Here is a 25,887-nt window from a genome sequence, read left to right as displayed (position 1 = left end):
CTTGATGCTCTATGCTGACAGGTCCCGGTACCCAGGCAGGCTGCAGCCGTCGCTGGTATACCAGGTCACGACGCCGTGGTCAAGGCCAGGAGGTGAGTGGCCCGAGGTCCAGTTAGAGCTCCTGAGGCGCGATGATCAGGAGGTCCCCCTTAGCGCCCAAGCAACCATGAAGAGCCAAGAAAGGGAGGCGACATTGCCGCAATAGATGCACTGCGAAGGTCTTGTGTCGTGGCGATAGGTGGGCTCCGTGTGTGAACTTATCTGGTCTGTCTGGCGTTTACTCCTCGTGGTATGCCCGGGCTCGTGAGTCGGTCGTTGCCCTGCCAGGCCCGTGCGGGTTTCCCCCTCCCCTCCATGCTCTTCTTGCTGCTATGCGTCATCAGGTCCCGGCCCTCGAGCAAGCTCAGCTGCCACTGGTATGCCAGGTCGCGATGTCGTGGTCAAGGCCAGGTGGTGAGGGCTGGAGAGCCAGTAAGAGCTCCTGTGATGCGATGCTCAGGAGCGCCCCTTTTAACGCGCAAGCAAATCGCATGAGAGAAGAAGCATAGACCATGGTACCGCCCGCCATGATCCTCAGGAAGCCCCTGCAAGTTAACGCGAAGAAGGGCGCCAGACCGCTGGTTGGCTTCTGGAGCGGGCGAGGGGACTCCCTATTGCGGAGAGCCCCCGGGGTGTGTACAGCCCCACCCTGACACGTGGCTGGCACGGTAGGGTTTAGCGAGGTGTGCATGTGCACTCGTGAGCTAGCGCGGGACTCACGAGGTCCTACCTCAAGGCGGGTTGCGCCTGGTCTCGGCCCTTGTTTATTGTCTTGGTCCTGCGAGATGGTCAGACAAAGCAAAAGGGGCCCTGAAGAAGGGTGCCGGCGCGTGGCCCCATAGTGGGCAGCAATCAAGCAAGTGATAGCCATAAGTTGGATAAGCATGGAAGGCAAATCAGCTTGGGTAAATGCAGAAAGATACATGCCACCGGGTCAGGCCCGAGCGGCTCGGGGGTGATGCAACCCGAGGGGCACCCCCAACAGTGTAAACTAAATGCATAAGCAAAACAGGTACATGCCACAGGGATGGACCCACACGGCCTAGGAATAATGCAGCCCGAGGGGTGCTCCCAGCTAAACGAACTTGGAAAATGTCACCTGGTTCTGTCGACGAAGGACAGTTGGTGCAGTTGAAGGCACGCGGCAAAGGGGTCGTTCCTCACGAGCCACCGGGGCCCTGAGCCTCGGGAGGCTCTGGGGGCTCAGGTGGTTCTCTAAGGACCATCTCCATCTCTGCCAGGACGGCATGGTGCCTGGCCTCCTGAGCTGCCAGGACACGGTACAGGTTGCGCTGATAGGCTGACGACATGCTCGGCAAGCCGAAGGGCATGTGAACGTAGCTGTGTGGTGGACCCTCGCAACGGCCCACGCGCGAAGGCCAGAAAAGCTCCTGAGATGCTGCCCTGTTGAGCCCTGGTACGTCGACACAGACGCGCAGCCCAGCATCCTCGCCTGGATGGGGAGATGCGCCTCGTGAGTGGCGGTCGCCGCACATGGCCCTTGCGTCTTGCAGTTCTTGAGTGGTCTTGGTGATTAACTCCTGAGCGATGGACGCTCCTTGCCCTGTGTTCTCCTGAGGGAAACGTGCCGGGAAGCATGCCTCCAAGTGGTTCCCGAGGGGATCCCTCGCGATGTTGGCAAGGTCCGAGGCCCTCCAAAAGAGAGCCCCCGAGCCCTGCCCGAGAAGGGCACTGGGCGCACCTTCCTATGCAACGGAGGGAGGCGCCCCTGGAGTGGGTGCTGATCCCGATGAGGTTCCAGCCGCGACGGCACCCTCCTGAGGTCCGGTACGGCGCAGCTGCTTCTTCTCCTCGCTCTTGCTGTCAGGGTCGTCGATTGTGGCAGCTTGGAAGGCGCGCTCGAGAGAGCACACCTTATCTTTCTCTTTGCACAGGACTGTGATGATTCCGCCGCTTCCTGGCATCTTCAGGACATTGTAACCATGGTGTGTCACCAGCATGAACTTGGCCAGGGCTGGATATCCGAGGATGGCGTTGTATGGCAGAAAGATGTGCGTGATGTCAAAGTCAATGAGCTCGGTGCGGTAGTTCTTGCGTTCCCCAAGGTGACAGGGAGGCGGACCTGTCCTATCAGTGTGGTGGAACCGTCGGTCACTCCCGAGAAAGGCTTGGTAGGCTGAAGCTACTCATATGGACCAAGGGCCACGACCTTCCAGAATGTTACCAGGTTGAGCAGCTTGTTAGGAAACAGAGGGCAGAATATGATAAGTGTGACAAGGAAAAATGTCAGAATGCTGCTGGCGGTAAGGGCCGAGGCGGTGAAGCAAATCGCCCCGGCAAACCCTTTCTGAACCAAGGAAATCCCGCCAGGGGTCAAGAGAAGGAAATCTGTGATGATGTGAGTGATGGAGGGTGTTGGTGTCAAAACTGGCGGATCTCGGGTAGGGGGTCCCGAACTGTGCGTCTAAGGCGGATGGTAACAGGAGGCAGGGGACACGATGTTTTACCCAGGTTCGGGCCCTCTTGATGGAGGTAAAACCCTACTTCCTACTTGATTATTCTTGATAATATGAGTAGTATAAGAGTTGATCTACCATGAGATCAGAGAGGCTAAACCCTAGAAGCTAGCCTATGGTCTGATTGTATGTTGTCCTATGGACTAAAACCCTCCGGTTTATATAGACACCGGAGGAGGCTAGGGTAACACAAGGTCAGTTACAAAGGAGGAGATATCCATATCTGTATTGCCTAGCTTGCCTTCCACGCCAAGTAGAGTCCCATCTGGACACGTGACGAAGTCTTCAATCTCGTATCTTCATAGTCCAACAGTCCGGCCAAAGGATATAGTCCGGCTGTCTGGAGACCCCTAATCTAGGACTCCCTCAGTAGCCCCTAAACCAGGATTCAATGACGATGAGTCCGGCGCGCAGTGTTGTCTTCGGCATTGCAAGACAGGTTCCTCCTCCGAATACACCATGGAAGAGTTTGAATAAAAGGATAGTGTCCGACCCTGCAAAATAAGTTCCACATACCACCGTAGAGAGAATAATATTTCCACAAATCTAATCTGCTGACGCGCTTTGGCAGCATGACATCACGCCACGGCTCGGTAATTATTTGAACCGTTTTTCTTTAACCAACCCCGCACATAACGCGAGGCGGTTTCTTGACATGTCTTGTCAAAGGAGAGATCGTGTTTCCCTTATCATGGAATTCTCATCAATACGGACGTGGGTAACCCAACCGCGCCATCAATTGCGGCGCTTGGGGGGATAAGCGAGTTTTACCAGGCTTGTGGGGGCCATAGTTTTGTCCGCCCTTATAATGGGATAAGGTCTCACTTTTTTCTACCCACGCCTTCTTCCTCCCTGCTCATCCATTCTCGCGCACTCGAGCTCCAGTGCCCAAGTCCACATCCTTCTCCTGTACTCTCTCCAAACATGCCCAGAGCAGGAGGCAAGTGGATGGCCTCCTCCGTCACAAAGGGACACATAAAAAACTACGTGGGGCCGGATACTTAGATGCGGATATCGCACACTGGCTGCCAGCCGCGGGGCAGATCATCCCTACCCCGGAACCTCACGAAAGGGTGGTTTTCCTTCCCCACTTCGTCCGCGGACTGGGGTTCCCCCTCCATCCATTCTTCCGCGACCTTATGTTCTATTATGGGATGGACTTTCATGATCTGGACCTGAATATTATCCTCAACATCTCGGCGTTCATCATCGTGTGCGAGGCTTTCCACCGTATCCGGCCCCACTTCGGCCTGTGGCTGAAGACCTTCAATATCAAGCCGAAGGTAGTAGGCGGCCAACAAGCGGAATACGGCGGAGCCATGGTGGGAAAAATGCCCAATGTTACGTGGCTCGAGGGCTCCTTTGAGGAGACCATAAAGGGGTGGCAATTGGGGTGGTTCTACATCACCGAGCCGCGCGGCATCAACTGGGTGGCGGCCCCCGAGTTTTGATCCCGAATCCCCACACGGCTCACTTCCTGGAAGGAGAAGGGCCTGTCCTAGGGTTCATCGGTGGAGCCGGACGGACTCCAGAAGTGTATTCGAAACATGATAAGCATGAAACTTAAGCTTGTCAACATAGTCCAGGTCATGCTCTTCCGCCGGATCCTCCCGTGTCAACAACGGGATTTCAACTTATGGGAGTTTGACCCAGCCCAGCACCAGACTCTACACGAGCTCTTCGACACGACGCATAAGGACGTCTGGAGGGTGTTGTTCAAGGGCGCCGAGGTCCCTCCTTCTCTTACCGAGGACCATGGGCTAAGCGCGAAGCGCCCTGCGAATCCGGTAAGTTTTGTACATCTGGTTGCGTATTTATTTCCCATAGCTTATAACCATGTGCAGGGTCTGAGCTCCCATGCCTTTGACAGGACTGGGTGGAGACATCGGAGCGGATTAACTGTTTGGCCCCTCTGCCTGAAGACCCTGCAGACGCTCTCCTGACGGAGATGCGAACTCCGGCTCCTTATGAGGTGCCCGAGAAGACGAAGAAGAAGGCCAAGGGAACCCGAAAGAGTTCCCGGCGCCAGGTGGTATCGGACTCATCGTCTGATAACTCTGAGACGTAATCCTCCCATGAAAACGAGGAGGAGGAAGATGAAGACTCTCCCCCTCCAGCCGGGGGAGACAAGAAAACGAAGGCCGCCCCAACCGGGGTGGCTGAAGGGTCCAAGAAGGGAAGGACTCTCCTTCCGGACTATTACACCACCGCCGCCGATGGCGAAGACGAGTGGTTACCTAGGGCCAAGCCCCTGGCAAAGTCGTAAGTATTCGGATAACAGAGTAACTCATAGCATACTTTTGTTGCACTACTTCTCCTAACGTCGAATATGACCATGCAGTCCACCCCGAGGCCGTATCAACGTATCCTCGTCGAACGGTTCCTTGGACTCGTCGGATATGGATAGCGATCCACTTCCATCCGCCTCCTCTCCTCGCCCTACGGACAATGTCGAGGTATTGTCTCAAGGGGCACCAAACCGGGGGGGATAGTCCCGGAGGCGCCTCAAGGCGACCTTCCGGACTCCAGGAGCAAAGGGAGCAAGGCTCCCAGGGGCTCCAAGTTCGGCGCTTAGCCGAACACCACGCTGGAACCTCCAGTGGTTCTGGACTCGGGCAGGCGGCCCCCTTCCAAGAGGGGCAAGACGTTCGTGCCGGTGACCTCTGTCCATCCAGAGGCACCAGATGACCTGCTGGGAGCGCTTCGCGGCGCTTCCATCGACGAAGAGCACCGCACTATTATGAGTGCGGTGATCGAGAAGGTTTAGTCCGCCAAGAGCGGACTGACTGAAGCCTGTGCCAGCCTTCTAACAGGCTTTGAGGTAAGTATTTAAAATATAGGGAAAATATTACCGCATAGACAGTAGCCCCTGATGCTCTGTTTGGTGTTCACAAAAAAAGCCGAATACAGGATCAAATAATATCTGCAGGAGTCTGATATAAGTATGTCTATATGGGTATGCAGGCTTCGCTGCTGACCTCTGCCGCACTGACTGCGGAGGTCGGCACACTGAAGCAGAACCTCGAGCGGTCCGAGAAAGAGTTTGGCCTTGCCAAGAGGCATCTCGAGGAGAACAAAGGTAAGTGATGCCTTGTCCATATATATATATATATATATAAGATGCCGTTGCGAAATGACAGGATCATCATGGATGTGCCAGGGGCCACGACCGAAGTGGCGACCCTGAAGCAAGCGTTGTCTGAGGCCGAAAACAAAGCGGCCAAGGAGCTCACCGAGCAGGAAAAACAAGAGGCACGGGTGGGCGAGGTGCAGCAAGAGCTCCAGGCTCTCATGAAGAAGCATGAGGCTTTGGATCTTGACTCGAAGACGCGAGAGTCTGAGCTTGCCACGGCTCTCGAGAGCACAAAGCATGCCAAGGCTAAAGCCCAAAAGGCCCTCCAGGAAATTGAGGCGATGAGGAAGATAGCGGCGGGTAAGGCATTCAATATGCAATGCAAGCATGTGAAAGTAAATTACTTGTTACTTACCCGAGTCCGGAGCTCTCCAGGAGCATTCGCAGATTTGCCCCGCAGCGTGTCGGATGCCGCGAAATATTACCAGGCCGAGGAGGGAAGCTCGACATAGAAGTTGTTCTAGTCTCAGTATACTGGGACCGAACACCCGATGCCTATGAGCGACCATTTGAAGCAACTTGTCGAGCTGCACAAGGTGGCTGAACAGGCCATGAGGGGCCTTATAGTCCGGATGTGGCCTGGTGACTCCCTTCCCAACAGCTACTTCATCCTGGTGAGGCAGCTTGTAGATGCCTGCCCACGGCTAGAGGTCATAAAGCGGTCCGTCTGCATCGAAGGCGCACGCCGGACCTTTGCCCGTGCGAAGGTGCACTGGGCCAAGATGGACGCCGAGAAGCTGGTGAAGGAGGGGCCGCCGCAGGGCAAGGAGCATCGCCACCTTGAGATGTATTATGAGGGTGTCCTGAAGGGTGCCCGTCTTGTAGCGGACGAGTGTGCGAAGGATGAAATTTTTGAGTGAACTTGCTCGTGTGATCCTGTATTATGAAAACTTGTTCATATGCGCTATGCAACGCTTGTTTGAATTTAAAATATTACCTTCTGTGCGGCTGTTTATTAAATCTGAGAGATGGCCAGTCGTCGGCTTCTGCCCCCATGCCACGAGTGCTGGGGTGTTCGGGATAAATCTGAGCACTCTTTTTCCCATTGTTTGGTACTTCGAGGGAGGTGCTCAGCACAACGAACAAGGCAATCGGACTATAATGCTTTATCACTCTCACTTAGGCATATAAGTCTACAATTTTAAATTTTGGCGAAGCCCCTAGTATTCGGAAGGCCGAATTCGGGACGCTATACACGCCTTAAGCCCGACAAAGCCGACTCCTCGCTCTAAGCGGCATAAGTCTTTAGGGACTCGAGACCTCTCGAACAGCAACCAGCCCTCGCCTTATCATGACAGTCAGTTTTAGCTTTCTCTACTGTGGTGCTTAGCCCATATGAACCGGGGCACAATCGCAGTAGTTCTCCCAGTGCTACCTTTGCCGATATAGCGCAACGTATGGTACCAAAACATGGGAGTCAGGCAAACCCAACTATTGACCCAAGACATGATTCGGAGCTGATGCATATAATGGTATAAGTTCGGGGTGTCGCACCGTCGGAAGTGTTCGGACTTCTCACACCGTATTATGGGATACGCTTAAGCTCCTGGCGTATGGGCCGTACTAGAGTGTACGGGTGCTGGATGTCACGAATCAACATATATAGAGAATGCGGTAATAGTCTAGTGCTATGCATTGTTTATTCAAAAAGGTGCGTCGAAGCAGAATGATACAAGTAGTGCGATAAGCAAAAAGTAGGACTATTTGACATGTCCCCTCCAAGGGCAAGCTGAGGAATGGTTATTAAATCAAGTATTTCACTCGTTATCGGAGACCACCTGGGATTTCTGTGGTGCGACGTGGCTTTCTGCCTCCTTGGTTGTTGCATCGTGTGTCCGGCAATCATACTGCCGGACGGGGCTTCCAGAGATTAAAGTCCTGAAAGAGTGAAAAATAACAAAGCGGGAAGCCCCTAGTGTGGTTGAGCCGCGTCTTGGGGTGTGCCGTAGTCGTGCCCCCCTCCCCACCTATGCCCATGGTATTTTAAATGCGTAATTATGTACGCGTGGCACGGATTTCGTCGTTTGGCCGGGACTAGGGTGGGGGCCGCATTGCTATGCGAGCTCGGAAATTGCCAGGCGGTCTTGTTGCCGATTGCTCCGGGCACGCTTGAAGGTGTCCGGGTCTTTAATCGCCGAACTGGTGGATTGCCTTAAGAGGCTGCTTTGCGCTTTTGCTGCGAGGGCCGCAGTGTGCTCCTCCGTGTGGAGAGAGCGCTCTGTGTTTCCATTGAATGTGATGACCCCCCGAGGTCCTAGCATCTTGAGCTTGAGATATGCATAGTGCGGTACCGCATTGAATCTCGCAAATGCGGTTCGCCCGAGCAGTGCATGATAGCCGCTGCGGAATGGGACTATATCGAAGATTAACTCCTTGCTTTGGAAGTTATCCGGAGATCCGAAGACCAGTTCCAGTGTGACTGAGCCTATGCAATGGGCCTCTACACCTGGTATGACGCCTTTGAAGGTCATTTTTGTGGGTTTGATCCTTGAGGGGTCTATACCCATTTTGCTCACTGTGTCCTGATAAAGCAGGTTCAGGCTGCTGCCGCTGTCCATAAGGACTCGAGTGAGGTGAAATTCGTCGATGATTGGGTCTAGGACTAGTGCGGCGAATCCGCCATGACGGATACTAGTGGGATGGTCCCTGCGGTCGAAGGTGATCGGACAGGAGGACCATGGGTTGAACTTTGGGGCGACTGGCTCCAACGCATATACATCCCTTAACGCACACTCCCGCTCCCTCTTGGGGATGTGGGTTGCGTATATCATGTTCACCGTCCGCACTTGTGGGGGGGAACCTCATCTGCCCTCCGGTGTTCGGCTGCCGGGGCTCCTCCTCATCATCGCTATGTAGCCCCTTATCTTTGTTTTCAGCGTTTAACTTGCCGGCCTGCATGAACACCCAACATTCCCTGTTGGTGTGGTTGGCTGGCTTGTCGGGGGTGCCATGTATTTGGCATGAGCGATCGAGTATACGGTCCAAACTGGACGGGCCCGGAGTGCTTCTTTTGAATGGATTTTTCCGCTGACCGGGTTTAGAGCCTTTGAATCCGGCATTAACTGTCGTATCCTCGGTATTGTCGCTATTGACGCGGCGCTTATGTTTGTCGCGACATGACCTGCCATTGCTATCATTGGTATCTGAAATACCGTGGTTCTTTGATATGTTATTGCTGTGAGCCAGTCAGCTGTCTTCTCCCACGCAAAAGTGGGTCATGAGTGTCGTGAGGGCTTCCATAGATTTCGGCTTTTCCTGGCCAAGGTGCTGGGCGAGCCACTCGTCACGGATGTTGTGTTTAAAAGCTGCTAGGGCCTCTGCATCCGGACAATCGACGATTTGTTTTTTCTTTGTCAGGAACCGTGTCCAGAATTGCCTGGCCGATTCCTCTGGCTGCTGAATTATGTGGCTCAAGTCATCGGCATCTGGTGGTTGCACATAAGTGCCCTGGAAGTTGTCGAGGAATGCGGCTTCCAGATCTTCCCAACAGCCAATGGATTCTGCTGGCAGGCTGTTGAGCCAATGCCGAGCTGGTCCTTTGAGCTTGAGTGGGAGGTATTTGATGGCGTGTAGATCGTCACCGCGGGCCATGTGGATGTTCAAGAGGAAGTCCTCGATCCATACCACAGGATCTCTTGTGTCATCGTATGATTCGATATTTACGGGTTTGAAACCCTCTGGGATTTGGTGATCCTGTACTTCGTCTGTGTCCGGCCCGGCCGGATTTACTTTTATTGTATCCGGCGTGACGATTATCGTCTCGCGTAGTGGCGCGCCCTCATGATCCGTAGATCGATCTTGCGTGTTTTGCTTTGTCCTCCAATACGTCTCGCAGGTCTAGCGTGTTTCCCCGTGCCTTGTCATTTTTATTTGAGTGGCGTCGGGTTGCGGGCTGAGTTTTTGGCTGAAATGCCTCTCTGTCACGGCCACGAGGTGGCCGATCAGCCGCGTCATATGCTGGAGATGTAGGTTTTAATGCTTCCTCCTCTAGTCGGGGTAGCAACCTGCGCTTTGGGTAACTCTTGGAGGAGCGTTCGAGTTCATATTCGTCGGCCGCAAGGACTTCAGTCCATCTGTCAGCTAGCAAATCTTGATCAGCTTGAAGCTGCTGCTGCTTTTTCTTAAGGCTATTTGCTGTGGCTATAAGCCGGTGCTTGAAGCGCTCTTGCTCAGCGGGATCCTCCGGCACGAAAAATTCGTCGTCGTCGAGGCTTGCCTCGTCTTCGGAGGGAGGCATGTAATTATCATCCTCCGCCTCTCCATCTGCCGCTCTCTCGGGAGGGCTGGCTTCTCCATCCTCCTGCTCTAAATCTCGCTGGAGGGGATTGTTGTCGTCTTTGGCACTGTCCGGAGTGCTATTATCTCCTGTGCCGGTGTCACCGCTTTTGCTTCGGCGAGACTTAGAGTGGTGCCGCTAACATCGGCGCTTGGGTTGCTTCTTGGAGGGGTCATCCTCCGCTGTCTCGTTGCCATTGCCTTCTTTGGGTGTGTCCACCATGTATATATCATATGATGAGCTGGTTGTCCAGTGCCCTGTGGAAAGTGGTTCCTCTTCGTCTCCCGCATTGTCGTCCATACTGTCGATGTCTTCGGAGTCGAAGTTGAGCATGTTGGTCAAATTGTCGACATTGGCTACTAAGTGGGTGGTGGGTGGGCGGCGAATTTCTTCGTCATCCGCATCCCAATCCTGCCAAACATAGTTCGGCTAGGACTCTCCTGACAGAAGGGCGAGTGTTGAAAGATATCCGAGGAGGTGAACTCCATGATCGGCGCCCAGTCGGATTCGATAGGCACGGGCACAGGCGGTTCGGAGTCCGTGGCCGGGGAAGAATCTGGTAGTTCATCGTCACAGCTCCCATGAAGGATAAGGTCGATACTCGGCTCGATCGCCGCTGAGAGTACGGCCTCCATGGCGGGGTCTATGCAGCCGTCCATGGATGGCGCGATTGGCTCCGAATTGAGGGTCGGAGTGGTTGCCGGTGCGGTCTCCTGAACATTGTCCGATGGTAGAGCTAAATCATGCTCATCGTGACCGTGCGGCGCACTCGGCAGGGGCTCGAATCCGTCGAAGATCAAGTCTCCGCGGATGTCGGCCATGTAGTTTAAGCTTCCAAACCTGACCTGGTGGCCAGGGGCGTAACTCTCAATCTGCTCCAGATGGCCAAGAGAGTTGGCAGGCAGTGCGAAGCCGCCGAATACAAAGATCTGTCTGGGGAGAAAGGTCTCACCCTAGACTGCATCGCTATCGATGATCGAAGGAGCCATCAAGCCTAACGGTGACGACACAGAGGAACTCTCAATGAAAGCACCAATGTCGGTGTCAAAACCGGCGGATCTCGGGTAGGGGGTCCCGAATTGTGCGTCTAAGGTAGGAGGCAGGGGACACGATGTTTTACCCAGGTTCAGGCCCTCTTGATGGAGGTAAAACCCTACGTCCTGCTTGATTATTCTCGATAATATGAGTAGTACAAGAGTTGATCTACGATGAGGTTAGAGAGGCTAAACCCTAGAAGCTAGCCTATGGTCTGATTGTATGTTGTCCTATGGACTAAAACCCTCCGGTTTATGTACACACCGGAGGAGGCTAGGGTTACACAAGGTTGGTTACAAAGGAGGAGATATCCATATCCGTATTGCCTAGCTTGCCTTCCACACCAAGTAGAGTCCCATCCGGACATGGGACGAAGTCTTCAATCTCGTATCTTCATAGTCCAACAGTTCGGCGAAAGGATATAGTCCGGCTGTCCGGAGACCCCCTAATCCAAGACTCCCTCAGAGGGGATGAAGAGGAAACCAGTGAGCCAGATTTTTAGAAGGCCACTGACACCCTATGCATTGATTGGGGTGCATCCTTGCATGGCTCTCACCGCCAGCTCAAGTGGTGGGCATGGGAGATCAATGCCATGGAGCCAGCGCCAGAGGCCCGGAAGCCGCTCAAATGGTCCTACACACCCATCATCTTCGATGAGGTGGATCACCCTGGCCGCACCACTGCGGTAGGATGTTTTCCATTGTTGGTATCCACAACAACCCGCAACCTCAAGGTCACAAAGGTGCTAGTGGATGGCGGGGCCGGGTTGAGTCTGATTTCCCCGGAAGCCATCAGCAAGCTTTAGATAGGAGAAGTAGAGCTAGAGGTTACCGGCACATTCCAAGGAGTTAATCCTAGCAGGAGCCATCCTAAAGGGATGATTATGTTGCCAGTGAAATTTGGGGGGAGAACTGAACTATCGTACTAAGAAGATTGTGTTTGTTGTGATTGATCTCCCCCTGCCGTACAATGGGATTCTTGGATGTCGGGCCCTGGCCAAGTTCATGGTGGCATCTCACTATTCTTACAACACCTTGAAGATGCCTGGGCCACTTGGAGTCATCACTATCCCATTAGATGAGAAGGATGCAATTATCTGTGTGGACAAGATGTACCGGGATGCAGTCTCGGTAGAGGCAGTGGCAGCGGCAGCTCCCGCCCAGGAAAGCAAAGGGAAGAAGTAGGATTGTAGGACCTCTGGCAAGGAGTCCGGGAAGCGTGCCCCCTCTGAATGCACGACACTAGTTGATGACGTGCCAGAGTGTTCCAATAGCAAGAGATCCATGGTTGCTGCACACCAAGTGAAGAAGGTCCCGGCAGGGCTGGTTGGCATTGTCGGTGTCAAAACCAGCCGATCTTGGGTAGGTGGTCCCAAACTATGCGTCTGAGGATCGAAGGTAATAGGAGATAAGGGAGACATGATGTTTACCCAGGTTCGGGCCTCTCTTAAGGGAGGTAAAACACTATGTCCTGCTTGAGTGTATTTGATGAGTGTAGGGGTTACAAGAGTTGATCTACCTAGAGATCGTAAAGGCTAAACCCTAGATGTCTAGCCTATATGAATTCGGATAGCCTCTACGGACTAAACCCTCCGGTTTATATAGACAACGCAGGGGCCTAGGATTGTACAGAGTCGGTTTATAGAGAAAGGAAACTACACATCCAGATGTTTAAGCTTGCTATCCACGCAAAGGAGAGTCCCACCCGGACACGGGGGAAGGCCTTCTATCTTATATCTTCATGGCCCATCAGTCTGGCCCATGCTACATAGCCCGGATAGCTGAGGACCCCATAATCCAGGACTCCCTCAGTAGCCCCCGAAATTGCCTTCAATGACGACGTAATATTCGGCCCATGTCTTTGGCTTTGGAAGGTGGGTTCTTGATCATAATCCAGAAAAATGGCAATCTAGTGATAACCTCGATGCCATTTACGATTCCCCCCTGTCAATGCTTTCATTTTTGCACGACGGGCGAGTACAAACGGTCCATGCTTTTTCACAAATAAGCCCTTCACCACGCTCGTATGGCATATATATAAGGAGATACGGATCTCCAAATGTCATCTCACATCGTGCAGAAGGAAAGCAGCCAAGTCTAGCCACAAACAAAGCCTTCCATCATGGCCGGCGCCCCAGGCTCCTCTTGGCGCCCCCACGTAGGATTGAAAGTATGTCTAGAGGGGGGGGTGATTAGACTACTTGACGAAATAAAAATCTAGCCTTTTCCCAATTTTAAGTCTTGGCAGATTTTAGCAACTTAGAACAAGTCAAGCAATCAACATACCCATGCAAGTCTAAGAGTATAGGAGTGGAATGTAAAAACATTGCACATGAAGGTAAAGGGAGGAGTTTGGAGGGACAAAACGCAATGTAGACACGGAGATTTTTGGCGTGGTTCCGATAGGTTGTGCTATCGTACATCCACGTTGATGGAGACATCAACCCACGAAGGGTGCTGGTTGCGCGAGTCCACGGAGGGCTCCACCCACGAAGGGTCCACAAAGAAGCAACCTTGTCTATCCCACCATGGCAATCACACACAAAGGACTTGCCTCACTAGGTAGATCTTCATGAAGTAGGCGATCTCCTTGCCCATACAAACTCCTTGGTTCAACTCCACAATCTTGACGGAGGCTCCCAAGTGACACCTAACCAATCTAGGAGACACCACTCTCCAAAAGGTAATAAATGGTGTGTTGATGATAAACTCCTTGCTCTTGTGCTTCAAATGATAGTCTACCCGACACTCAACTCTCTCTCACAGATTTGGATTTGGTGGAAAGATGATTTGAGTGGAAAGCAACTTGGGGAAGGCTAGAGATCAAGATTCTTGTGGTTGGCATGGAATATCTTGGTCTCAACACATGAGTAGGTGGTTCTATCTCAGAAAATGTATGCTGGAAGTGTAGGCACGTTCTGATGGCTCTCCCCATGAATGAAGAGTGGGTGGAGGGGTATATATAGCCTCCACACAAAATCTAACTGTGTTACACAATTTACAAAACTTGGTGGGACGAAATCATAAACCTCGGTCAGACAGATTTAGTTCAAAATGTGAACGTTAGGATTTTCGGTGGGACCGCCAAGTCAACTCGATGGGACCGATTTCATTAGGGTTAGGGCATAACGTAATCTCGGTGAGACCGATTGCATAAACTAGATGAGACCAATTTCTGTCATAGGCAAACAGAGAGTTGGTCAGGCAAACTCGGTGGGACCGAATCGCTCATTTCTGTAAGACCCAAACGTTACGAAAGGGAAACGGAGAGTTTGCACTACAAACTCGGTGGGACCGTCGCTCATCTCGGTTGGACCGAAACGTTACGAAGGGAAACAGAGAGTTTGCAATCCCATCTCGGTGAGAATAAGATACCTATAGGTGAGACCGAAAATACTAGGGCTTCTAGCAGTGGCTATGTCAAAAGAAGTCGGTGGCGCCGGATAGATCAAATCGGTGGGGCCGAGTTTGACTTTTTTTTGGAACATATGTGGATATGAAAAAGTGGTTGAGGGCTTTTGGAGCATAACACTAAGCATTTTGAGCAAGCAAGCCATTAAGCAACACCTCATCCCCTTTAAATAGTATTGGCTTTTCCTATGGACTCAATGTGTTCTTAGATCACTAAAATGAAAATGTAGAGTCTTAAGCTTGAGCCAACGTGTGTCCTTAGAATTTTGAGGGGTCCACATTTCTAATCCATGCCATGCCAATCATTGAACTTTCTGAAATGATCATCTTGAAATAGCATTAGTTCAATGAGCTATATGTTGTTAGGAATTACCAAAACCACCCAGGGATAGTTGCACTTTCAATCTCCCCCTTTATGGTAATTGATGACAACATATAGATCAAAGCTTCGACAAATGATAATAAGATTGAAATACGTCGTCGCTTTGAGAAGTATGTGATAAGCCAGAGCTCCCCCTAAATTTGTGCATTATTTAAAATTTGCTTTTGAATGTAAATGCAAAATTGACTAGGATCATGGGTTACTCTTCCATGTCACATACATCTTGGTGGAGCGCTCAAACTGATAGAAAATAAAAAACATGCACTCATCACCAAGGTGAAGTTAATGATCATATATGATATATAAAAGATAACATCAACCAAAAAAGCATTAAGGTAAGATATGATCAAACCCATCATCATACAAGTATCTCACACACATAGACATAAAGTATTAAGCAAGCACACACAAGAAAGTATCAACCAAATAACAAAAGACCAGAGAATCAAAAACAATCTCTATCGAAGCCTATGATCTATACATTTCTCCCCCTTTTGCAACAAGTTACCAAAAAGTATGAAAATGCATAGTGCTATGCGTCTCTCTAGGCTTGATCTTCGGGAGGTGGTGTTGAGAGGACTCCAAGGACAAAAGCATCTGTAGAAGTTGTTGGAGCTAGTGGAGTGGCAACTGGAGGTGGCACTGAAGCTGTGGCTGCTGGTGCTGATGTGGTAGCTCTAGTGTCAGCCATGGGCACTACAACAGACCTCTAACCTCTGGGCCCTCTCTCAAAGGCATATGTGGTAACTTGCCCTTTCCTCTCCCCATCTTCTCCTTGGAGCTGCTCAACAGTTGTCTACATCTCAGTCACTTTAAGATCAAGATCGTAGAACTTTGTCTCAATTATCCTCTCCAAGCTCTCCTGATTTTGAGTCAGGGTGGCCAAGCCCTTCTCAATCCTCAAAGTTTCTTGAATCAGATAAGAAAGCTGATCTTGTTTTGACTTTAGGAACACTTGGGATGCCTCTTCAACACTTGGCATCTTTGCAGCCTTTTTAGCCTTTGCCTTCTCTCTCTTTTCTTCTGCTTGCACAGATGTAGGATCTTCTTCATTCATGACAACCGTGTTATCCTCAAAATCTGGTCTCAAGGGTAGATGCTCCTTGTCCAAAAGATAAGTCCCAGTGCCCATCTTGGAGTTGATGAGCACCTGAATATGCGGAGCATACCCACAAGATCTTTTCTGATATGTAGCTATCCTCTTGATTGTTTCAATAATCGGGCTCATAACTTTAAATTTTTGAGGCACATCAAACAGTTGTAACAAGTTAATTGAATGACCTCTGATCATCTTGTGATCTCCAGATTTTGGAAACAAAGTATGCCTCGGAATAGTGTTGATTGTAGCTAATCCAGTCAACAAATAGTGAATAGACCCAAGCTTATGAGTTTCCAAAGCTTTGTCTAGAATTTCCTTGTACATGTTGGCCATAGAGTTGAGGTCTTTCTTCTTCTTGGCATAGACATCCAAGTCATCTTCACGCTCTTTATGGGCATTGATCAATTTGGCCGACTCATTAATAGTTGATTGGTACCTTGTACCTTCAGACATCCAAACGATTCTATCATCTGCATAGAAATGAGCTGTAGAATGGAATTGCATAATGAGCTCATCATTCCATTTGGTAAGCTTCGGTCCCACAAACTTGTCCACTCCACATGCTGTGAAGCTCTCATGCACACCTGAATAATCTTCATTCTCATCAATGTAATCCCAATCTAACCACCTCATATCACACACATTGGGATTCTTGTCAAGCAAGATGGTTTTATAGAAATCCTGCTGCTCTTTGGAATGGAACCTGTTGTCCACAACAGTTCTTCTCCTTAAAGCATATGGATCAGACTGTCTCCAAAGTCTAAGACCTGCATCTTTCCTGATGTTCATGTCTTCTGCCACTGGATGGCTGTCATCATGATCTACAATTTTTGGTTTGAGCTTCCTAAGCACTTGGGCTTCAGCATCCTCTTCATCAATATCAGCCATTGGGGCCTTGTTCGTCTCAGCTCCTGAAATATTTTTTGTGCTTCTCTTGGGCTTTGAAGTCTTTTAAGCATGAGCAGAAGCTTTGGGGGTAGTCTTGGGCTTTGAAGGGGCAGCCCCGGACTTGATGGAATTGAAGGAATTATGCCCTAGAGGCAATAATAAAGTTATTATTTATTTCCTTATTTCATGACAAATGTTTATTATTAATGCTAGAATTGTATTAACCGGAAACTTAGTACATGTGTGAATACATAGACAAACAGAGTGTCACTAGTATGCCTCTACTTGACTAGCTCGTTGAATCAAAGATGGTTAAGTTTCCTAACCATAGACATGAGTTGTCATTTGACTAACGGGATCACATCATTAGAGAATGATGTCACTAACTTGACCCATTCCGTTAGCTTAGCACTTGATCATTTTAGTTTACTACTCTTGCTTTCTTCATGACTTATACATGTTCCTATGACTATGAGATTATGCAACTCCCGATTACCGGAGGACCACTTTGTGTTCTACAAAACGTCACAACATAACTGGGTGATTATAAAGGTACTCTACAGGTGTCTCTGATGGTACTTGTTGAGTTGGCATAGATCGAGATTAGGATTTGTCACTCCAATTGTCAGAGAGGTATCTCTGGGCCCTCTCGGTAATGCACATCACTATAAGCCTTGCGAGCAATGTTACTAATGAATTAGTTGCAAGATGATGCATTATGAAATGAGTAAAGAGACTTGCCGGTAACGAGATTGAACTAGGTATTGAGATACCGACGATCGAATCTCGGGCAAGTAACATACCGATGACAAAGGGAACAACGTATGTTGTTATGCGGTTCGACCGATAAAGATCTTCGTAGAATATGTAGGAGCAAATATGGGCATCTAGTTTCCGCTATTGGTTATTGACCAGAGTAGTGTCTCGGTCATGATTACATAGTTCTCGAACCCGTAGTGTTCCGGATGTTTCCCGAAATGTTTGGGTACGAGAACACTTTATTTGGGTCAAAGGGAAAAGCCCACAAGGTTTTTGGAAAGCGCAAAAGGAAGTTTTGTGGAGTCCAGGGGCCAGACGCCAGGGTCCCTGGCGTCTGGGTCCAGACACCGGCAACCCTGGCGTCTGGCCCTGGAGTCCGAGAAGGACTCTTGCCTTTCGGGTGAAACCGACTTTGTGGAGGCTTTTACTCCAAGTTTCGACCCCAAGGCTCAACATATAAATAGAGGGGTAGGGCTAGCACCCAAGACAGATCAAGAAACACCAAGTCGTGTGCTGGCAACCCCGTCCCCTCTAGTTTATCCTCCATCATAGTTTTCGTAGTGCTTAGGCGAAGCCCTCCGGAGATTGTTCTTTCCCAACACCGTCACCACGCCGTCGTGCTGCCGTAACTCATCTACTACTTCACCCCTCTTGCTGGATGGAGAAGGCGAGGACGTCATTGAGATGAACATGTGCTGAACGCAGAGGTGCCGTACGTTTGGTACTTGATCAGGATGGATCGTGAAGGTGTACGACTACATCAACTACGTTGATAAACGCTTCCGCTTACGGTCTACGAGGGTACGTAGACAACACTCTCCCCTCTCGTTGCTATGCATAACCATGATCCTGCGTGTGCGTAGGATTTTTTTTGAAATTACTACGTTCCCCAACAGTAGTATCAGAGCCAGGTTTCATGCGTAGATGTTATATGCACGAGTAGAACACAAGTGAGTTGTGGACGATACAAGTCATACTACTTACCAGCATGTCATACTTTGGTTCGACGGTATTGTTGGATGAAGCGGCCCGGACTGACATTACGCGTACGTTTACGCGAGACTGGTTCTACCGACATGCTTTGCACATAGGTGGCTGGCGGGTGTCAGTTTCTCCAACTTTAGTTGAACCGAGTGTGGCTACGCTCGGTCCTTGAGAAGGTTAAAAGAGCACTAACTTGACGAACTATCGTTGTGGTTTTGATGCGTAGGTAAGAACGGTTCTTGCTCAGCCCGTAGCAGACACGGAAAACTTGCAACAACAAAGTAGAGGACGTCTAACTTGTCTTTGCAGTGCATGTTGTGATGTGATATGGTCAAGACATGATGCTATATTTATTGTATGAGATGATCATGTTTTGTAACAGAGTTATCGGCAACTGGCAGGAGCCATATGGTTGTCGTTTTATTATATGCAATGCAATCGCCCTGTAATTTCTTTACTTTATCACTAAGTGGTAGCGATAGTTGTAGAAGCAATAGTTGGCGAGACGATAATGATGCTACGATGGAGATCAAGGTGTCGCGTCGGTGACAATGGTGATCATGACGGTGCTTCGGAGATGGAGATCACAATCACAAGATGATGATGGCCATATCATATCACTTATAATGATTGCATGTGATGTTTATCCTTTATGCATCTTATTTTGCTTTGATTGACAGTAGCATTATAAGATGATCTCTCACTAAATTTCAAGATAAAAGTGTTCTCCCTAAGTATGCACCGTTGCCAAAGTTCGTCGTGCCGAGACACCACGTGATGATCGGGTGTGATAAGCTCTACGTCCATCTACATTGGGTGCAAGCCAGTTTTGCACACGCAGAATACTCGGGTTAAACTTGATGAGCCTAGCATATGCAGTTATGGCCTTGGAACACTGGAGACTGAAAGGTCGAGCGTGAATCATATAGTAAATATGATCAACATAGTGATGTTCACCATTGAAAACTACTCCATCTCACGTGATGATCGGACATGGTTTAGTTGATCTGGATCATGTGATCACTTAGATGATTAGAGGGATGTCTATCTAAGTGGGAGTTCTTACGTAATATGATTAATTGAACTTTAATTTAACATGAACTTAGTCCTGATAGTATTTTCCAAATAATATTGTAGATCAATAGCTCGCGTTTAGCTACCCTGTTTTATTTTTGATCTGTTCCTAGAGAAAAATAATTTGGAAGATGTTAATAGCAATGATGCAGATTGGACCATGATCTGAGGATTTTCCTCATTACTGCACAGAAATATTATGTCCTTGATGCACCGCTAGGTGACAGACCTATTGCAGGAGCAGATGCTGACGTTATGAACGTTTTGACAAAAGCTCGGTATGATGACTACTTGATAGTTTAGTGCACCATGCTTTACGGCTTAGAACCAAGACTTCAGAAATGTTTTGAATGCCACAGAGCATATAAGATGTTCCAAGAGTTGAAATTGGAATTTCATACTCATGCCTATGTCGAGAGGTATGAGACCTCTGACAGTACTTTGCCTACAAGATGGAGGAGAATTGCTCAGCTAGTGAGCATGTGCTCAGATTGTCTGGGTACTACAATCACTTGAATCAGGTGGGAGTTAATCTTCCATATAATATAGTGATTGAAAGAATTCTCTAGTCAACATCACCAAGTTATTAGAACTTCGTGATGAACTATAATATGCAAGGGATGACGAAAACAATTCCCAAGCTCTTCGCGATGCTAAAATTGGCGAAGGTATAAATCAGGAAAAGCATCAAGTGTTGATGATTGACAAGACCACTAGTTTCAAGAAAAGGGTAAAGCGAAGAATGGGAACTTCAAAAAGAACGGCAAGCAAGTTGCTGCTCAAGTGAAGAAGCCCAAGTCTGGACCTAAGCCTAAGACTAAGTGCTTCTACTACAAAGGGACTGGTCACTGGAACCGGAACTACCCCAAGTATTTCGCGGATAAGAAGGATGGAAAGGTGAACAAAGGTATATTTGATATACATGTTGTTAATGTGCACTTTACTAGTGTTTATAGCAACCCCTCGGTATTTGATACTAGTTCAGTTGCTAAGAGTAGTAACTTGAAATGGGAGTTGCAAAATGAACAGAGACTAGTGAAGGGTGAAGTGACGATGTGTGTTGGAAGTAGTTCCAAGATTGATATGATCATCATCGCACACTCCCTGTACTTTCGGGATTAGTGTTGAACCTAAATAAATGTTATTTGGTGTTTGCGTTGAGCGTGAATATGATTTGATCATGTTTATTGCAATACGGTTATTCATTTAAGTTAGAGAATAATTGTTGTTCTGTTTACATGAATAAAACCTTCTATGGTCATACACCCAATGAAATTGGTTTGTTGGATCTCGATCATAGTGATACACATATTCATAATATTGAAGCCAAAAGATGCAAAATTAATAATGATAGTGCAACTTATTTGTGGCACTACCATTTAGGTCATATTGGTGTAAAGCGCATGAAGAAACTCCATACTGATGGGATTTTGGAATCACTTGATTATGAATCACTTGATGCTTGCGAACCATGCCTTATGGGCAAGATGACTAAGACTCCGTTCTCCGGAACAATGGAGCGAGCAACTGACTTATTGGAAATAATACATACTGATGTATGCAATCCGATGAGTGTTGCAGCTCGCGGCGGGTATTGTTATTTTCTGACATTCACAGATGATTTGAGCAGATATGGGTAAATACACTTGATGAAACATAAGTCTCAAACATTTGAAAAGTTCATATAATTTCAGAGTGAAGTGGAAAATCACCATAACAAGAAAATAAAGTTTCTATGATCTGATCGGGGTGGAGAATATTTGAGTTATGAGTTTGGTCTTGATTTGAAACAATGCCAAATAGTTTCGCAACTCACGCCACCTGGAACACCACAGCGTAATGGGGTGCTCGAACATCGTAACCATACTTTATTAGATATGGTGCAATCTATGATGTCTCTTATCGATTTACCACTATCATTTTGGGGTTATGCATTAGAGACAGCTGGATTCACATTAAATAGGGCACCATCTAAATCCATTGAGATGACACCATATGAACTGTGGTTTGGCAAGAAACCAAAGTTGTCGTTTCTTAAAGTTTGGGGTTGCGATGCTTATGTGAAAAAGTTTCATCCTAATAAGCTCAAACCCAAATAGGAGAAATGTGTCTTCATAGGATACCCAAAGGAGACAGTTGGGTACACCTTCTATCACAGATCCAAAGGCAAGACATTCATTGCTAAGAATGGATCCTTTCTAGAGAAGGAGTTTCTCTCGAAAGAAGTGAGTGGGAGGAAAGTAGAACTTGATGAGGTAACTGTACCTGCTCCCTTATTGGAAAGTAGTTCATCACAGAAATCTGTTCCTGTGACTCCTACACCAATTAGTGAGGAAGATAATGATGATGATCATGAAACTTCAGATTAATTTACTACCGAACCTCGTAGGTTAACTAGAGTGAGATCTGCACCAGAGTGGTACGGTAATTCTGTTCTGGAGGTCATGTTACTTGACCAAGGCGACCCTACAAACTATGAGGAAGTGATGATGAGCCCAGATTCCACGAAATGGCTTGAGGCCATGAAATCTGAGATGGGGTCCGTTTATGAGAACAAAGTGTGGACTTTGGTTGACTTGCCCGATGATCGGTAAGCCATAGAAAATAAATGGACCTGCAATAGGAAGACGGGTGCTGATAGTAGTGTTACTATCTACAAAGCTAGACTTGTTGAAAATTGTTTTGACAAAGTTCAAGGTGTTGACTACAATGAGATTTTCTCACTCGTAGCGATGCTTAAGTCTATCTGAATCATGTTAGCAAATTGCCACATTTTATGAAATCTGGCAAATGGATGTCAAAATTACATTCCTTAATGGATTTCTTAAAGAAGAGTTGTATATGATGAAACCAGAAGGTTTTGTCAATCCTAAAGGTGCTAAGAAAATGTGCAAGCTCTAGTGATCCATCTATGGACTGGTGCAAGCATCTCGGAGTTGGAATATACGCTTTGATGAGTTGATCAAAGCATATAGTTTTATACAAACTTGTGGTAAAGACTGTATTTACAAGAAACAGAGTGGGAGCACTACAACATTTCTGATGAATATATGTGAATGACATATTGTTGATAGGAAATAATGTAGAATTTTTCTAGAAAGCATAAAGGAGTGTTTGAAAGGAGTCTTTCAAAGAAAGACCTCGGTGAATCTGCTTACATGTTGAGCATCAAGATCTATAGAGATAGATCAAGACGCTTGATAAGTTTTTTCAATGAGTACATACCTTGACAAGTTTTGAAGTAGTTCAAAATGGAACAGTCAAATAAGGAGTTCTTGACTGTGTTGCAAGGTGTAAAGTTGAGTAAAGACTCAAAAACCGACCACGACAGAAACTAGAAAAGAGAATGAAAGTCATTCCCTATGCCTCAGTCATAGGTTCTATAAAGTATGCTATGCTGTGTACCAGACCTATTGTGTACCTCACCATGAGTTTGGCAAGAGGGTACAATAGTGATCTAGGAGTAGATCACTGGACAGCGGTCAAAATTATCCTTAGTGGAATAAGGATATATTTCTCGGTTATGGAGGTGATAAAGAGTTCGTCGTAAAGAGTTACGTCGATGCAAGCTTTTACGCTGATCTAGATGACTCTAAGTCTCGATCTAGATACATATTGAAAGTGGGAGTTATTAGCTAGAGTAGCTCCATACATAGCATTGTAGATTTAGAAATTTGCAAAATACTCCCCAATCTGAATGTGATAAACTCGTTGACTAAAATTATCTCATAAGCAAAACATGATCACACCTTAGTACTCTTTGGGTGTTAATCACATAGAGATGTGAACTAGATTGCTGAATCTAGTAACCCTTTGGGTGGTGGTCACATGTCGATGTGAAATATGGGTGTTAGCCACATAAAGATGTGAACTGTTGATGTTAAATCACATGGCGATGTGAACTAGATTATTGACTCTAGTGCAAGTGGGAGACTGAAGGAAATATGCCCTAGAGGCAATAATAAAGTTATTATTTATTTACTTATTTCATGATAAATGTTTATTATTGATGCTAGAATTGTATTAACCGAAAACTTAGTAAATGTGTGAAAACATAGAGAAACATAGTGTCACTAGTATGCCTCTACTTGACTAGCTTGTTAAATCAAAGATGGTTAAATTTCCTAACCATAGACATGAGTTGTCATTTTATTAACGGGATCACATCATTAGAGAATGATGTGATTGACTTGACCCATTCCGTTAGCTTAGCACTTGATCGTTTTAGTTTACTTCTATTGCTTTCTTCATGACTTATACATGTTCCTATGACTATGAGATTATGCAACTCCCGATTACCGGAGGAATACTTTGTGTGCTACCAAATGTCACAAACGTAACTGGGTGATTATAAAGGTACTCTACAGGTGTCTCCGATGGTACTTGTTGAGTTGGCATAGATCAAGATTAGGATTTGTCACTCCGATTGTCAGAGAGGTATCTCTGGGCCCTCTCGGTAATGCACATCACTATAAGCCTTGCAAGCAATGTAACTAATGAGTTAGTTGCGGTATGATGCATTACGAAACGAGTAAAGAGACTTGCCAGTAATGAGATTGAACTAGGTATTGAGATACCAATGGTCGGATCTCGGGCAAGTAACATACCGATGACAAAGGGAACAACGTATGTTGTTATGCGGTTTGACCAATAAAGATCATCGTAGAATATGTAGGAACCAATATGGGCATCCAGGTTCCGCTATTGGTTATTGACCAGAGAAGTGTCTCGGTCATCTCTACATAGTTCTCGAACCCGTAGGGTCTGCACGCTTAACATTCGTTGATGATATAGTATTTATGAGTTATGTATGTTGGTAACTGGATGTTGTTCGGAGTTCCGGATAAGATGACGGACATGACGAGGAACTCTAGAATGGTCCGGAGATAAATTTTGATATATGGGATAATAGTGTTTGGACTCCAGAAGGGTTCCGGAATTTACCGGAAGGAGTTTCGGATGTTTCTCGAAATGTTTGGGTACGAGGACACTTTATTTGGGCCAATGGGGAAAGCCCACAAGGTTTTGGAAAGCGCAAAAGGAAGTTTTGCAGAGTCCAGGGGCCAGACGCTAGGGTCCCTGGCGTCTGGGTCCAGACGCCGGCAACCCTGGCGTCTGGCCCTGGAGTCTGAGAAGGACTCTTGCCTTTCGGGTGAAACCAACTTTGTGGAGGATTTTACTACAAGTTTCGACCCCAAGTCTCAACATATAAATAGAGGGGTAGGGCTAGCACCCAAGAAAGATCAAGAACCACCAAGCCTTGTGCCGGCAACCTCGTCCCCTCTAGTCTATCCTATGTCATAGTTTTCGTACTGTTTAGGCGAAGCCCTGCGAAGATTGTTCTTCACCAACACCGTCACCACGCCGTCGTGCTGCCGGAACTCATCTACTGCTTCGCCCCTCTTGCTGGATCGAGAAGGCGAGGACGTCATCAAGCTGAACGTGTGCTGAACGCGGAGGTGCCATATGTTCGGTACTTGATCGGGACGGATCGTGAAGGTGTACGACTACATCAACCGCTTACGTAGACAACACTCTCCCCTCTCGTTGCTATGCATCACCATGATCCTGCATGTGCATAGGATTTTTTTGAAATTATTAGGCATCCCCCATCAGCTTTTGAGTCTTTGATGCTCGTGTAGCTCCTCTTCCTCTCCTTCATCTGGATCTCTCATCATATAGGATCTACCAATGACTGGCAGTGGTCTTCTTGGCCCTCTCTTTCCTTTTCTTACATTCACGACCAGCCTCTTCAGTTGACTTAGAAGTCTCAAGAGTGGAGGCTCTGGCTTTTGACATGGGAATCCTCTTAGCAGGTGCCTTCTTGTGCAAACCAGGCTTTGTGGATGCAGCTATGCGAAACTCCTTTTTGACAACCTTCTTCTTGGAGCTCACTTCCTCCTCAGCAGCAACATAGTCCTCATCCTCTGAGTCAGAATTCCTCTTCTTTCTCTACTCTGCTTTGGGCAAATTGCTTGTAGTGCTCCTGCTGCCATCATCATAGATGCTAGAGGGACTAGTGCCCTCACTCATGTTCACTTGCTCTTCTGACTTGTTTTGGCTATCACTCTGGTCAGACATACTGGCAAAGCAAACTGACAGCAGACCCTGTGAATAGATATAAATGAGGTAGAGTGGATGAGCATCACAAAGTGTAGAGGTTTTGCAAAACAAATGAGTCAAAAACTTAGTTTTAGTTTTCCCAAGAAATCATTTCGGAGCTACCGATTTCTTGAACTCGATGACACCGAAGCTACTTTGGGAGTATAAACTAGTGAAATTAGTCAGACCGAGATACAGTTCGATGACTCTAAGATTGCTAGGTTTTCAC

The sequence above is a fragment of the Triticum urartu genome, chromosome 5, assembly GCF_003073215.2.
Source record: "Triticum urartu cultivar G1812 chromosome 5, Tu2.1, whole genome shotgun sequence".
NCBI classification, from domain to species: domain Eukaryota; kingdom Viridiplantae; phylum Streptophyta; class Magnoliopsida; order Poales; family Poaceae; genus Triticum; species Triticum urartu.
This window is presented reverse-complemented; position numbering follows the sequence as displayed.